The following is a 13,768-nucleotide window of genomic DNA, read 5'->3' as shown; positions in this document are numbered from 1 at the left end:
GCATTACTGCTAGAAATCATTAGCCAAGTAAACCAATCAACCTGGTTATCATTGTTAGCATAGTTAACATTTTAGAATACCTGTTAGAAATCATTAGTTAAGTTAGGAATGTTTAAGCTTTAAAATGTCTACCTTAACTCATTGGCTGCCAGCGATTTTCAGTGCAGAGCGCTCCATACTGCCAGACGTTTTACAGCATTTTGACTGTTTTTCCAAGATCCACCGAACGGTGAGCTTTATGACTATGTAAACACCGAAGGTACCAAATGAAAGAGTAGACTCTCTTCTTTCACCAGGAAAAAACGGCTTGTTTCTATCGTTTTCCGTTCTTTAGTAATCGTCAGTAGAACATGGGTTAGTTTTGCTAAAAACACCTGTTTTTGACCAAAACATGGAGAAAACGATCTTTTTGTGAAAATCAACTTTTTAACGTTAGCGTTTCAGTAGTATGTCAACCACGATTGCACTGTTATCTCGTCAGTCTCGTCAAGGTTGCTAGGGACTCTGATGGTCGCTATAGACTCTGAACAGGATGCTAGACTTAGCAAGCTAGCACTAGCAAGGTTGTTGTTAGTCTATATCGCAATATCCAATGTAAATGGATCATACCGATCACGTGTTTTCCATCCTTGATGTAAGAAGTAAGCATATTTATGCCCTGCATCGCGTGCAAACTAGATCCACTGTGGTCGATCTTCAGTGTGTTTGCTAGTTGTCTCTGCATGACTTGTGCACTCTAGGCAGATACTAATGATCCAAATGGCACTGTTGCCATCAAGAGGTTCGGATCGCTAGTGCAGTCTGTTTACAAGCCTGAAACTCTGCCAGATCGTTCCCAAGCCCACCCAGGAGCCCTCCCCATTGAAAACGGCAATTGACGTCTATAGACGTATGTGTCTAAATTGACGTTTAAAGACGTCAATGGCAGTTAATGAGTTAACACTATCAACTCTCTTTAAACTATGCAACCACCATGTTTACCCTAGCTACACCTTAGTAACCATATCTACATTATCTATCTATATTTTTTTTTGCATTTTCATGCACTGGTAATTCCTTGGAATTGCATTTCTAGTTCTTCTTCTTCTTCTAACGTTCGCAATTCAGCTTGAACCGTTTAACGTAGAAAATTCATTCAAACGTTGTTGCGTAGGTCTTGCTTATGCCATGTGTGCTTTGTATTTTTCAACTTTGTAACTTTTATACTTTTTAAACTATCAGTTAAAAACTATTACAATTTCCCCCATAGACTTAACATTGCTCATTATGACATCACGGCAGCAATTAGAATGTTACCCCAGCTGGTCAGCCACCTGGGCACCAACTGTCAGTTTCTCTCAGGCTCCTCTCTGAAGACTACATATTCTGTTCCCCTGTATCCTCTGCGCACAACAGTATCAAAATAAGTCCTCCTAATTCCATCCAACTTTATATCCATTCATCTTCTTCAAACCATTCACTCATCCACCCATTCTAAACAGTCTGCCTATCAACAACATCAATTAGACGCTCTACATTGAACTTTTAAACAATCTACTCTGTCTCAGGCTGGCTCTCTTAAGACTAGCCAGTTAAATTGATTACACCTGTATCTGTATCCACTACTCTCAGTAGAGAACTGTGTCTCTCCATTCTACAAGAATATAAGGCACATTCCATCCAACATTCTATCCATTCATCTTCTTCAGACCATTCACTCATCCACCCATTAAACTGTCTATCAACATCTATTAAACAATCTGTCTATCAACATCCATTAAACTCTCTGTCTATCAACATTAATTAGACTATCTACATTCAACTTTTAAATTATTTACTCTGTCTCAGGCTTTAAGATACTCTGGCTCTCTTAAGACTAGCCAGTTAAATTGATTACACCTGTGTCAACTACTCTCAGAGAGCTGTATCAGTGTCTCTCTTAACAAGAATATAAGGCACATTCCATCCAACCTTCTATCCATTCATCTTCTTCAGACCATTCACTCATCCACCCATTAAACTGTCAATCAATATCTATTAAACAATCTGCCTATCAACATCCATTAAACATTCTATCTATCAACATTAATTAGACTATCTACATACAACTTTTAAAGTATTTACTGTGGGTCCCTCTCAAGCAGCGTTTATATGTCCTCCCTCGCTCCTCGATCCTCAATGATCTACATAAAGAAAGATAGAAGAAGGGCTAGACTATCCCATTGTTGCCGCTCCATCATTCTTTATGTAGATCAGTGAGGAGCGAGAGAGGACGCGTAAACGCTATGAGAGGCACCTTCTGTCTCAGGCTTTAAGCATACAATCTCATTAAGACTACAGATCCTGTTTCACTACTTCCTCTGTCCACAACTGTTTCAAAATAAAGGTCCTCACTGCAATAATACACTATTAAATAATTTAACCATTGAAACTACTCAACTATTGAACTGTTCAACCATTCCAACTGTCAGTTATCATCCACTATGCCTCCAGTCAACTACATGAAACCTCCATGTACCTAGCAACCAACATAGCAACCATTAAAATGAAGTGTTTATGACTGTTTCCATAGCAACCAACATGATTATACTGCAGTAACTTCTTGTTTCCTGATAGTGGCCACCATGGATACCCTAGCAACAAATGTTTCAAAATAAAAGTCCTCACTAGCAAGTTAGCTAGTTACCATGGTTAGCATAGTTAGCATTGTTAGCATAGTTAGCATTTTTAACATAACTGCAAAAAATCATCAACTAAGTTAGTTAATCAACCTGGTTAGCATTGTTAGCAAATTTAGCATTGTTAGCATAGTTAGCATTTTAGCATTACTGCTAGAAATCATCGGTTAAGTTAGCTAATCAACCTGGCTAGCATTGTTAGCATTGCTAGCATAATAAGCATTTTTAGCGTAACTGCTAGAAATCATTAGCTAAGTTAGCTAATCAACATTTTAACATGAATAGAAATCATTAGTTAAGTTAGAACTGGAACGTTTCATCTTTAAACCGTCTACCTTCACACTATCAACTCTCTTGTAAACTATGCAACCACCATGTTTACCCTAGCTACACCTTAGTAACCATATCTACATTATCTATCTATTTTTGCATTTTCATGCACTGGTAATTCCTTGGAATTGCATTTCTAGTTTAAGATGAGATTTAAGATTTAAGATTTTTTTTTTTTTTTTTAAATCTAGATGAAACACTTAAATGGTTTGCCCAAAACACTCCCATGATTAAGTAGGAATGTAAGCACAACCCTTCATGAATACCCGTTTCTGCTGTTAAATTCAACACATCTCCTCAGACACTATATGCACACTGCATGGTAAAATATTATTTTGATTCTCAAAATAGGGCTCAGACAAAGTTCAAAGACCCATTTGAAAATGTCTGACTTTTCCCCTTACCAAAAAGGGAGTAAAACTTAGGGTAGTTAATTGTTATAGTTGCGAGTATAACATAGAGAAAGCATTTGATTTATTATCAGTTAGTTGTTTTATTAGTGTGTGACCTTGTACCCAAACCAACATCCCATGGCTTTTGCTTTTATTGAGTCATTATCCCTTAATACATTTCAGGATGGCTCAGGGATTATTGTCTGCCATGCCTCCCTTACCCCTGAATCAGAACATTAGAGTTAACTCAGTAGTGCCATGAGAATGTAAATATCTGTTCAAGTAGTAGTGATGAACTATCAGCAGAAGTGTCCCTCACCTGAACTGCTTATGGTGCTGCACTGGAGAAGCAGAATCATAACAAACACCAGGGACTTGGATGAAGACACATATGCCATTGCTGGGGGAAACGTGAATAAAGAGACATGTCAATACATGTGCTATGACATCCTCTCTTGGACAACAATCATCTCATCTTGCTTTGTTACTGATAATTAAAAAAAAAATAAAAAGAAATAAAAAGAATTCTCATTTCTTATGCTTGCAGTGCCCATGATGCAGATGACACTGAGATGTACTAGCCTGGGTGAACACAAATCTGTGAGAGGATTTGATTTAGCTCAGCAGATTAATTTCAGTCAGACCACCTTTCTACTCAGCCCAATTTTCCAATCAAATAAAACCCACAAAATCAATATAATTTGGTCCTTGGTTAACATATAATGCATGTTGTTTGGGGATAAAGTATTTGCAAATACATTTAAATATAAACATAATCAATGTGATGTACTGCACAATTGCTGAAAATCATAATCATGTTGCTGACCAGATGTTCTGCTTTGCAAATATGTTGATAAGCCACAATAAACAGTGAGGAGAAAAATAAGAAACATTCAAACAACAAAAGTAGCATTTGCCATAATCTTCAGAAGGAGGACTTAACCAACATCACGCACAATGAGCATCACAGGCTTACAGTATATTCAGTTAATAGTCAACTACAATAGAGTCCGTTTTTGTGTGCTGAAATAATAACTTTTGAACCTGAAAGAATGATGACATATGTTTCCCAAGTTGTAAAATGTAATGCCTGCTTGCTCTGTTATTTTGAGGACTCATGGTTCCACAATGCAATGTGTGAACCAAACATAGATTACAATATCTGCAATACAATCTACAGGGGAAATTACAATGTATTTTTTTTTTACATTGTAGTTGTTTGTAATGTGTCAGTTAGCTGGTGGATCAAATATGGCTCATGCGGAATCAAAGGTCAGTGGCTCATATCCAAGAGCTGTAAAAAAGCACTTAATGTGTGTGGGTGTTTTTGTGAGTGTGTGTACATGCATGTGTGTGAGTGAGTGTGTGTGCCTGCATGTGTGTGTGTAATCTGCACGACAGGGAATTGGCCTATACTTATGCAGGGACAGTCTAGTCTAATATCTAAGTTCAGGAGATTGGTGTAGGTTTTTTCTAGACTAGATTCTACTCAACCCCAAAGACAACACACACTTGTGGATACATTTATACTAAAATACTCAAATATATATATATATATAATTTATTTCACAGTTCAAGGTCATTCAATTCAGTGTAATTTATTTCAATATCAGTAGGCCTACTAAAAGAGATGTAGTAGGTTGTATGTTTACTATTCTATAATGATCAATGCGAATTGCATGAAGTGTTATAGCCATTTCATGTTTTGTTTTTCAATAAACTCATGGATGGTATTGTGTATCAGGACTCTTTAGATCATTGAAATCAATCTCAGACACCTGTGATAATTAGTTTGCCAGGTAAGCCCAATAAAAGGAAAACTTCTTAAAAAAAGATGTTTCACATTATTAAGCATGCCACAGGTTTCAAGCAATATGGGAAAGAAAAAGGATCTCTGTGCTGCTGAAAAGCATGAAATTGTCCACTACCTTGGACAAGGTATGAAATCATTGGATATTTCCTGAAAACGTATGCGTGATCATCAAACTGTGAAGACATTTGTTGCTGATTCGTAGCACAGGCAGATTTGTGCAGACAAAGGCATAATAAGTGGTTTCTGCCAGACAAATTCATAGGATTAAGAGAGCAACTGCTAAAAATGCCATTGCAAAGCAGCACACAGGTATTTGAAGCCGCTGGTGCCTCTGGAGTCCTACAAACCTCAAGTTGCAGGATCCTCAAAAAGGTTGCAAGTGTGCATAAACCTACTATCGGCCTCTCCTAAACAATGCTCACAAGCAGAAACGGTTGCAGTGGGCTCAGGAATACATGAAGATGAATTTTCAAACAGTTTTGTGTGCCGTGCAACCCTAGATGGTCCAGATGGATGGAGTAATGGATGGTCGGTGAATGGCCACCATGTGCCAGCAAGGCTGAGACATCAGCAAGGAGGTGGCAGAGTTTTGGGCCGGAGAGAGCTGGTAGGCCCCTTTAGGGTTCCTGATGGTGTGAAAATGAGAATAGAGTTTCTGACTGATCACTTTCTTCCATGGTACAAAAAGAAGAACCGTGCCCTCCGTAGCAAAATCATCTTTATGCATGTCAAATGCACCATCTCATACGGCAAAGAATACCTCTGAGTAATTGGCTGCTATGGGCAGGAAAGGGAGAGAAACTCATGGTGTGGCCCCCCCATCTTCCCCTGACCTCAACCCTATTGAGAACCTTTGGAGCATCATCAAGCAAAAAATCTATGAGGGTGGGATGCAGTTCACATCCAAGCAGCAGCTCTGGGAGGCTATTCTGACATTCTGGCAGGCTATTCTGCGAGGACATTAAAGCATAAACTCTCTAAGAACTCACAAGTTCAATGGATGCATGAATTTGCGAAAGTGAAGGGGTCCTATGATAACACGGAACTTATCCTGTTAAGATGTTTTCGATTGAAATAACTTTTGATCTAATATCACCTCCTAATGCTGCAAATTCAACAAATGACCATTTTTAGTTCTTTACAACCTATGAAATGTCTTGAAGCTCTGCTGTGCATATTAATTTTGAGTTCTTTATTTTTGAAAAAATAAAATACTCTTATCATTGGGAGGTTCGTTCAATAAAATGTTAATTCCAAGAATTTCAAAAACTACAGTAGGAGGCAGAGCCTTTTGTTACCGCGCACCCCTCCTCTGGAATAATCTTCCTCCCTCAATTCGATTAGCAGACACCCTCCCTATTTTTAAGTCTAGACTTAAAACATATCTCTTTAGTGCTTCCTATAGTTAGGTATGGTGCAGTGTGGAACTTCAACCACCTCAGGGTCTTACTGGAACGGACCACCTCTGCTGTGGGCTTGTGTGACTGGTGCCCCAGTCATGCATCCCATGGTGGCTACTGACCACACCTGAGCTGGTGCTGACCACCCTCCACCATGCCTTAGTTATGCTGCTTTAGCATTGCGCTGTCATGGACTTCTTATGTGGCATGCCGTACAACTCCTCTTCTCCCCTCTCCCTCTGTCTCTCTCAACTCTCCCTCTTTCCTTCCCTCCCTGTCCTGTCCTCTATAGTGTAGCTTGGGGGGGAGGGTCCCGCGTGCTGTCTGTTGCGCGTGCGGGCATTTGTTCATTCACTGCGCATGCGGGCTTTTGTCCAATTGCGCCGTTTCGGTCATGGGCCTTCCCCGGGTGGGCTTGCGCATCATGTCTGGGCTGCGCGCCCGGGTGGTGTGGCTGGGTGCTCTGGGCCGGTCGGGGTCCGTTCGCGGGTTGCGTTGCTCGTTCGCGGGGGGCCTCCCGTCGCCGTCTGTAGATGGGGGGGGGGGGTGGGGTTCGTGTCGGCTCCATTCGGCAGTGGCTCTGCGTGGACGTATATTGGCGGTCTGGCTGGGGCATGCGGTCTGATCAGATGTGCACGGCTGTGCATTTTGTGGGATGGGGGGGACGGGGGAGGTGGGATTGCTGGGAGTGGATGGCGGAGGGGAGGGCTATGTTGCGGCATTGTATTGGGCTTGCGGCCCGGGCCTTCTTGGGGTGGTGTTTCTAGAGTGGAAGTCCAATGGTTTTAACGATTTTAATTACATTACACCAATGTCCAATGATTTTAACGATTTTAATTACACTACATCGCCTCCCTACGCCTCCCGACCCTGTCAACAGGATGACAGGATGACACGTCCAAAGACATGAAGCATTCTGGACTTTTGCTCTGGGGGCGCTGCTACCAGGGGGCCTGGGCGGCGGGGCGGATCAGATTGTGTGTCCTGGTCGGGCCGTGGTGTGTGTTCGCGCGGTGTTGTGGTTGGGGTGGGGCTGGCGCGGGCCCCGTTCTCTCTGCTCGCGGATGGTGGTGGGGGGTTGTCTGCGGATGGGTGGCGCCGCCTGTGGGCGGACTCTGGCTGGCCATGCTCAGCCATGCTGCTCCGACGCGCGGTTCGGGGGTGGTGTTCGCCTGGGGGGGAGGCATTGGGGGGGGCATTGTGGGTGGGTGGATGTTGCGTGCGTGGTGGATGGGTGGATGTTTGCATGCGTGGTGGACGATGTGCGGGATGCCTCTTCGGGTTTAACTGGGTAACCTATTCCTACGCACCTGTCCCCACAAAAGAGGTGTGTAAAAGCGTTTTGTAAACCCTCTATAGTATAACCATTTATATCACCATTGATATACTTATTAATACTTAATATGACTTACAGTAATACTAACACACTCTATTTCTCTTCCCTTTCCCCTATACCTCACCTGTGAGGTAAACCATTACCAGCCATCAACCATCTCTGTGCCTGTCCCTCATCACACCTGAAGTCACATCCCTATGACTGCCCTACCATCGCCTGCTGTGGTTCCCTGCCCGAATCTTTGGCCCTCGGATCTCAGCGACCCATCACCTTCCGAAATAACTAATGGATTACTAATGGACAATTTATTCCCTACACTGGACTATTTGAACGTTCATTCTCATTGTAACTTTCAAACTACAAATGACTGTACTGTAACTGACCCAAGGCAGATGGGTTGGGCCCTTGAGTCGTGGGTCTGTCTGAGGTTTCTTCCTATACAGTGGGTATAGTAAGTATTCACACCCATGCTAAAGTTGACTAAAAAGAGGAATATAAAATTATCTTTTGAGAATTGATTGTAATGCCTTAATTCAAAAAATTAGTAAAAATCAAACCGCTAAGGACACTAATTTTCTTTGTGATTGAAGAATGTATTGTAAATAGATAAATGTTCTTCCTTAAATACAGGTTGCATAAGTATTCAACCCCTATGTTAAATTCCCATAGGAGCAGGAGGATTTTTTATATGTTTTTATTTTTAAAGGCCAGCTATTTCATGGATCCAGGATAATATGCATCCTGATAAAGTTCCCTTGGCCTTTGGAATTAAAATAGCCCCACATCATCACATACCCTTCACCATAGATAGAGATTGGCATGGTGCTTTTTCCAGTTAGCCTATTAGCCTGTTTGATTTGCATTGAGCTCAATGAGCATCAAACAGGCTAATTGGCTAACTGTAAAAAGCACCATGCCAATCTCTAGCTATGGTGAAGGGTATGTGATGATGTGGGGCTATTTTAATTCCAAAGGCCAAGGGAACTTTATCAGGATGCATAATATCCTGGATCCATGAAATAGCTGGCCTTTAAAAATAAAAACATATAAAAAATCCTCCTGCTCCTATGGGAATTTAACATAGGGGTTGAATACTTATGCAACCTGTATTTAAGGAAGAACATTTATCTATTTACAATACATTCTTCAATCACAAAGAAAATTAGTGTCCTTAGCGGTTTGATTTTTACTCATTTTTTGAATTAAGTCATTACAATCAATTCTCAAAAGATGATTTTATATTCCTCTTTTTAGTCAACTTTAGCATGGGTGTGAATACTTACTATACCCACTGTATGTATCTCCAATTCTAGGTAGTTTTTCCTTGCCCCTGTTACTCATGGGCTCTCTTTGAATGTCTAACACTCTGTAAAGCGCCTTGAGACATGTGTAATGTATTGGCGCTCTATAAGCGACATTAAATTGAAATTGAATTGAAATGAATTATTCTCTTAGGGTTGGTGACATGAAAATTAGACTGACTGTCTTTTGCATCACTATTTAGGAAAATCTGAGAAAAATGTGATTTGCATAGTAATTTGGAACGCAGTGTGTGTGTGTGTGTGTGTGTGTGTGTGTGTGTGTGTGTGTGTGTGTGTGTGTTTGTGTGTATACATATATATTCTGTTCTAATATTCTATTAACTCATTTTCTATTTCCATATACAGTAAGTATGGATAATAAATAAAATAGTAGAACAGAATATATATATATACAGAATACATATATAAATAAATATATAAATAATAGTACTATTTTATATGTATTATTTATTTCTGTATATTTACGGATCAAAACAAAAAAACAATGGTGCCATGCTATCCACGTGGCGCTACATGCCCACCAAGTTTCGTGCACCCCGGTGCACCCCGGTCTTCCAGTGTCACGGGAATCCTTGACAGAATTTTGCTCCACACAATAAAAAAAAAATACAAATAAAATAAAAATATTACCATAGCTCGCTGCGCTACGGTCATAATTACACCTAAAGTGTAACACATTCACCAAGTCTGTTATTGTACAATAATGCAGCTGAAAATTAATTAATGGTTACAGCTCTATACACATCAGCCATTAAACAATAAACATATAGCAAACATTACGCTGATGTTAGTCATATCACCACACCCTGTTGTTGACAGAGTTGTTTCAAGTAGAGCATAATTTTACAGGGCAGCCTAGTAACTGATTTACAGTCTTGATCATGCTATTGTCTTCAAGCACCTGATCTCTGAGTCCTGCCTGACTCTTAACATAGAGGCACAGATCTCACTAGCAGGATACGACAATAGTCTACATGAGTCACCATGCTGACCTGGAGTCAGCTTCTCTCCTCTGGTGCTATTGGATAAACTGCCACAGACACAGAGCCCTGACCTCACGGCAGGCTTCAGCATATGGGTCACTATAATTATTAGACAAATCTGAACTAATTCTGTTGCTGAGATGACTTGGTATCAACAAGATATAGAAGACATAAGAAATCTGTTCAATTTCATACAGCTTATTTAAAATCTGAGCAACACAAGCTTCCGCAACTGAAGCGCTCCATTAGTGGAATGTAAAAATAGTTTTACAAAACTGATATTTTCAAATGTTCCACTTTCACGTCTGGTATATCCAGTTCCATTGATCTAGTGCAAGCTATTTGTTGCAGTAGATGCTCCGCAAACGGAACGCTTCAGCTATGTGCCCGGTGTAGCCTCTCTGTTCGGAACACGTTCCAGTACGGGGTCACATGAGGACATTGGATAGGCAGGAAGTCAACACAAGGACAACATTCAGTTTAAGTCAAGCAGCCCTAAAACATTGATTTCTTACCCTAGCTACCATTCAAAATGTTGCCGAAATTGATATGTACGATTTTGGAACCCTCTCTGCAAGTACAGTGCCTATAGAAAGTCATCATACCCTTTTGAAATAGTTACTTTTTTTTGTCTTACAGCCTGAAATCAAAACCCATTTTTAAAAAAATCTTTTCCAGTTGTATTAACAAATTTAGCTGTACAACATCAAAATAATGAAAAAAAAAGTAAACAGTTCTGAAAATTAATAAAAAATGAAAAACTAGAATAACAGGGTCGGAAAAGTCATCATACCCCTGACTTAATACTTTGTAAAGCTTCCTTTTGCTTTCATAACAGCCATCAATCTGTTTGGATATGTCTCTATTATAGCTTTGCACACCTAGATAGGGGAATATTTGCCCAATTTTCCGTACAGAAATGTTAAAATTTAGTCAAATTCTGTAGGGAATGGCGATGGACTGCTCTCTTCAAGTCAATCCACATATTTTCTATAGTATTTAAGTCAGGGCTCTGACTTTGCCACTCAAGGATATTCACCATCCTATCCTTAAGCCACTGCTTTGTTCTTTTGGCAGTATGTTTAGGATTATTGTCGTGTTGGAAGGCGAATGACCTCCCCATCCTCAGCTGTCTAGGAGAGGGACGCAGGTTTTCCTTAAGAATGTGGGTGTACTTGGCAGCATCCATTTTCCCTTCTATCCTGACCAATTGCCCAGTTCCCGCTGAAAAGAAACATCCCCACAACATAATGTTGCCCCCACCATGCTTCACACTAGGTATGGTGTGTTTTGGGTGGTGTACTGTGTTTGTTTTCGCCAAACATTGCGCTTGGAGTTCAGTGCAAAAACACATCTGGAATATTCTGCTACCATGTGGAAAAAGCTTATATGGTCAGATGAGACTAAGATCGAACTTTTTGGAGACTAAGATTGAAGTTTTTGGACTGAGCTCCAGGCGCTAACCAAACACAGTATACACACCCAAACACACCCAAAACACACCATACCTACTTTGAAGCATGGTGGGGGCAACATTATGTTTTGGGGATGTTTCTCTTCAGCGGGGACTGGGCAATTGGTCAGGATAGAAGGGAAAATGGATGCTGCCAAGTACACCAAAATTCTTGAGGAAAACCTGCGTCCCTCTCCTAAACAGCTGAGGATGGGGAGGTCATTCGCCTTCCAACACGACAAAAATCCTAAACATACTGCCAAAAGAACAAAGCAGTGGCTTAAGGATAGGATGGTGAATATCCTTGAGTGGCAAAGTCAGAGCCCTGACTTAAATCCTATAGAAAATATGTGGATTGACTTGAAGAGAGCAGTCCATCGCCATTCCCTACAGAATTTGACTAAATTTTAACATTTCTGTACGGAAAATTGGGCAAATATTCCCCTATCTAGGTGTGCAAAGCTATAATAGAGACATATCCAAACAGATTGATGGCTGTAATGAAAGCAAAAGGAAGCTTTACAAAGTATTAAGTCAGGGGTATGATGACTTTTCCAACCCTGTTATTCTAGTTTTTCATTTTTTATTAATTTTCAGAACTGTTTACTTTTTTTTCATTATTTTGATGTTGTACAGCTACATTTGTAAATAAAACTGGAAAAGATTTTTTTAAAAATGGGTTTTGATTTCAGGCTGTAAGACAAAAAAAGTAACTATTTCAAAAGGGTATGATAACTTTCTATAGGCACTGTATATAAACTTTCTTTTAGATAATTTGTTTACGTGCCAAAGTAAGGTCAATTACCGTTTTTTTCATTATTATAATTATTATTATTATTTCCACATTCAAACCATATCCAATTCCATTTCACAACAAAAATAATTCAAGGCACTCACCTTGAGATCTTCTTAACCGCCTAAGACATATTCCACCTGTACTGGCTGATAGCTGTTTCAGACTGAACTTTGTATTCCTGTAAGAAGCTGTTATAAAAGGTTTTACAGCTTAGATTACGTTGCACTGCACTAAAGCCTGTGCTTCCTGAAAGCTTCTTATAATGTTGACTTCACACGTTCATAGTCCTGAAGCCGAGGGTCAGAATTTCAGGTGAATCTGGTGTCTTTGTGTGTGGCACTGGCAGAAATAGACATCTCGGCAAACTCAGCAATGTAATAAGATGTCAGCCTGAAAGTTTCCTTTTGTAACAAGGTGGAGGCGTTTTATTTATTTTTATCATTACAGTATTATTATCATTTTTAAACTGGGAACTTTGATGCAGTTAAACCATACTAAAAGTGATCTCAGAATTGCTATAGAAAAGCAAAGAGATCAGCCTGACCTCTCGCCAATAGCAGAAGAATAGCAGAGCCCTTTTCTCCAAGAATCATACTGTTTTATCCAGCTACACCTTGGAATATTCCCAACTCTTTCAACTAGCCTGCAGTTCATTTGGTCATTTGGATAATACAGATGTTCACCAGTAGACTACAGAGAATTTCTTAATCTACAGATAATTTCTAACAGATACATTAGATTGCAATTAAATCATGATCAGACTGTTGCCCACATTACACGTATTAATTCAAGACCAAACATGAATGTGTTATATTCACAACATACATTGTACAGATATTTCAGAAGTGGCTATCAGACCAGTTGGGTTTTCATGGTATGATGATTCACTGGGCACCCTGCATAGTAGTAAGAAAGTCCTTTGAAATTGGGGTAGCCATTTGGTAGCCATGTTGCAGCTTTGGGCCAAATCCTGGCCTTATACCGTTTTCCTGGAGACGTAACCATGTGTGTGTTGACAGCATAGTGACACTGAAAGTTTGCACATTCTTTTAAAAACTGGAGGGGGGGGGGGTGGGTGGCTGATATAAAAAATAAAAAAAGAAGAAGAGAGGAGAACATAGGAGTGGAGACAAAGGCAGATGATGTGTAAAACAATTTATAAATCCTATGTTTGAAACGGGTGTAGCCATGTGGCAGCCATTTTGCAGGTTTGGCCCAAATCCTGGCCTTACACAAGTCTGATAGTGGATTGGCCCCTGACACGGGTGGTGTTGGAGGAGGAGCTC

The 13,768-nt window shown here is 40.2% G+C and overlaps 1 pseudogene; it reads right to left on the bottom strand.

The window, feature by feature from the left end:
• LOC134082730 (NACHT, LRR and PYD domains-containing protein 3-like) overlaps window positions 1-13,768 on the bottom strand; it is a 33,443-nt pseudogene that overhangs the window by 2,540 nt on the left and 17,135 nt on the right.

This window comes from Sardina pilchardus, chromosome 1, assembly GCF_963854185.1.
Source record: "Sardina pilchardus chromosome 1, fSarPil1.1, whole genome shotgun sequence".
NCBI lineage: Eukaryota > Metazoa > Chordata > Actinopteri > Clupeiformes > Clupeidae > Sardina > Sardina pilchardus.
The sequence above is the reverse complement of the archived record's forward strand: the minus strand, read 5'-3'. Positions and strand labels throughout refer to the sequence as shown.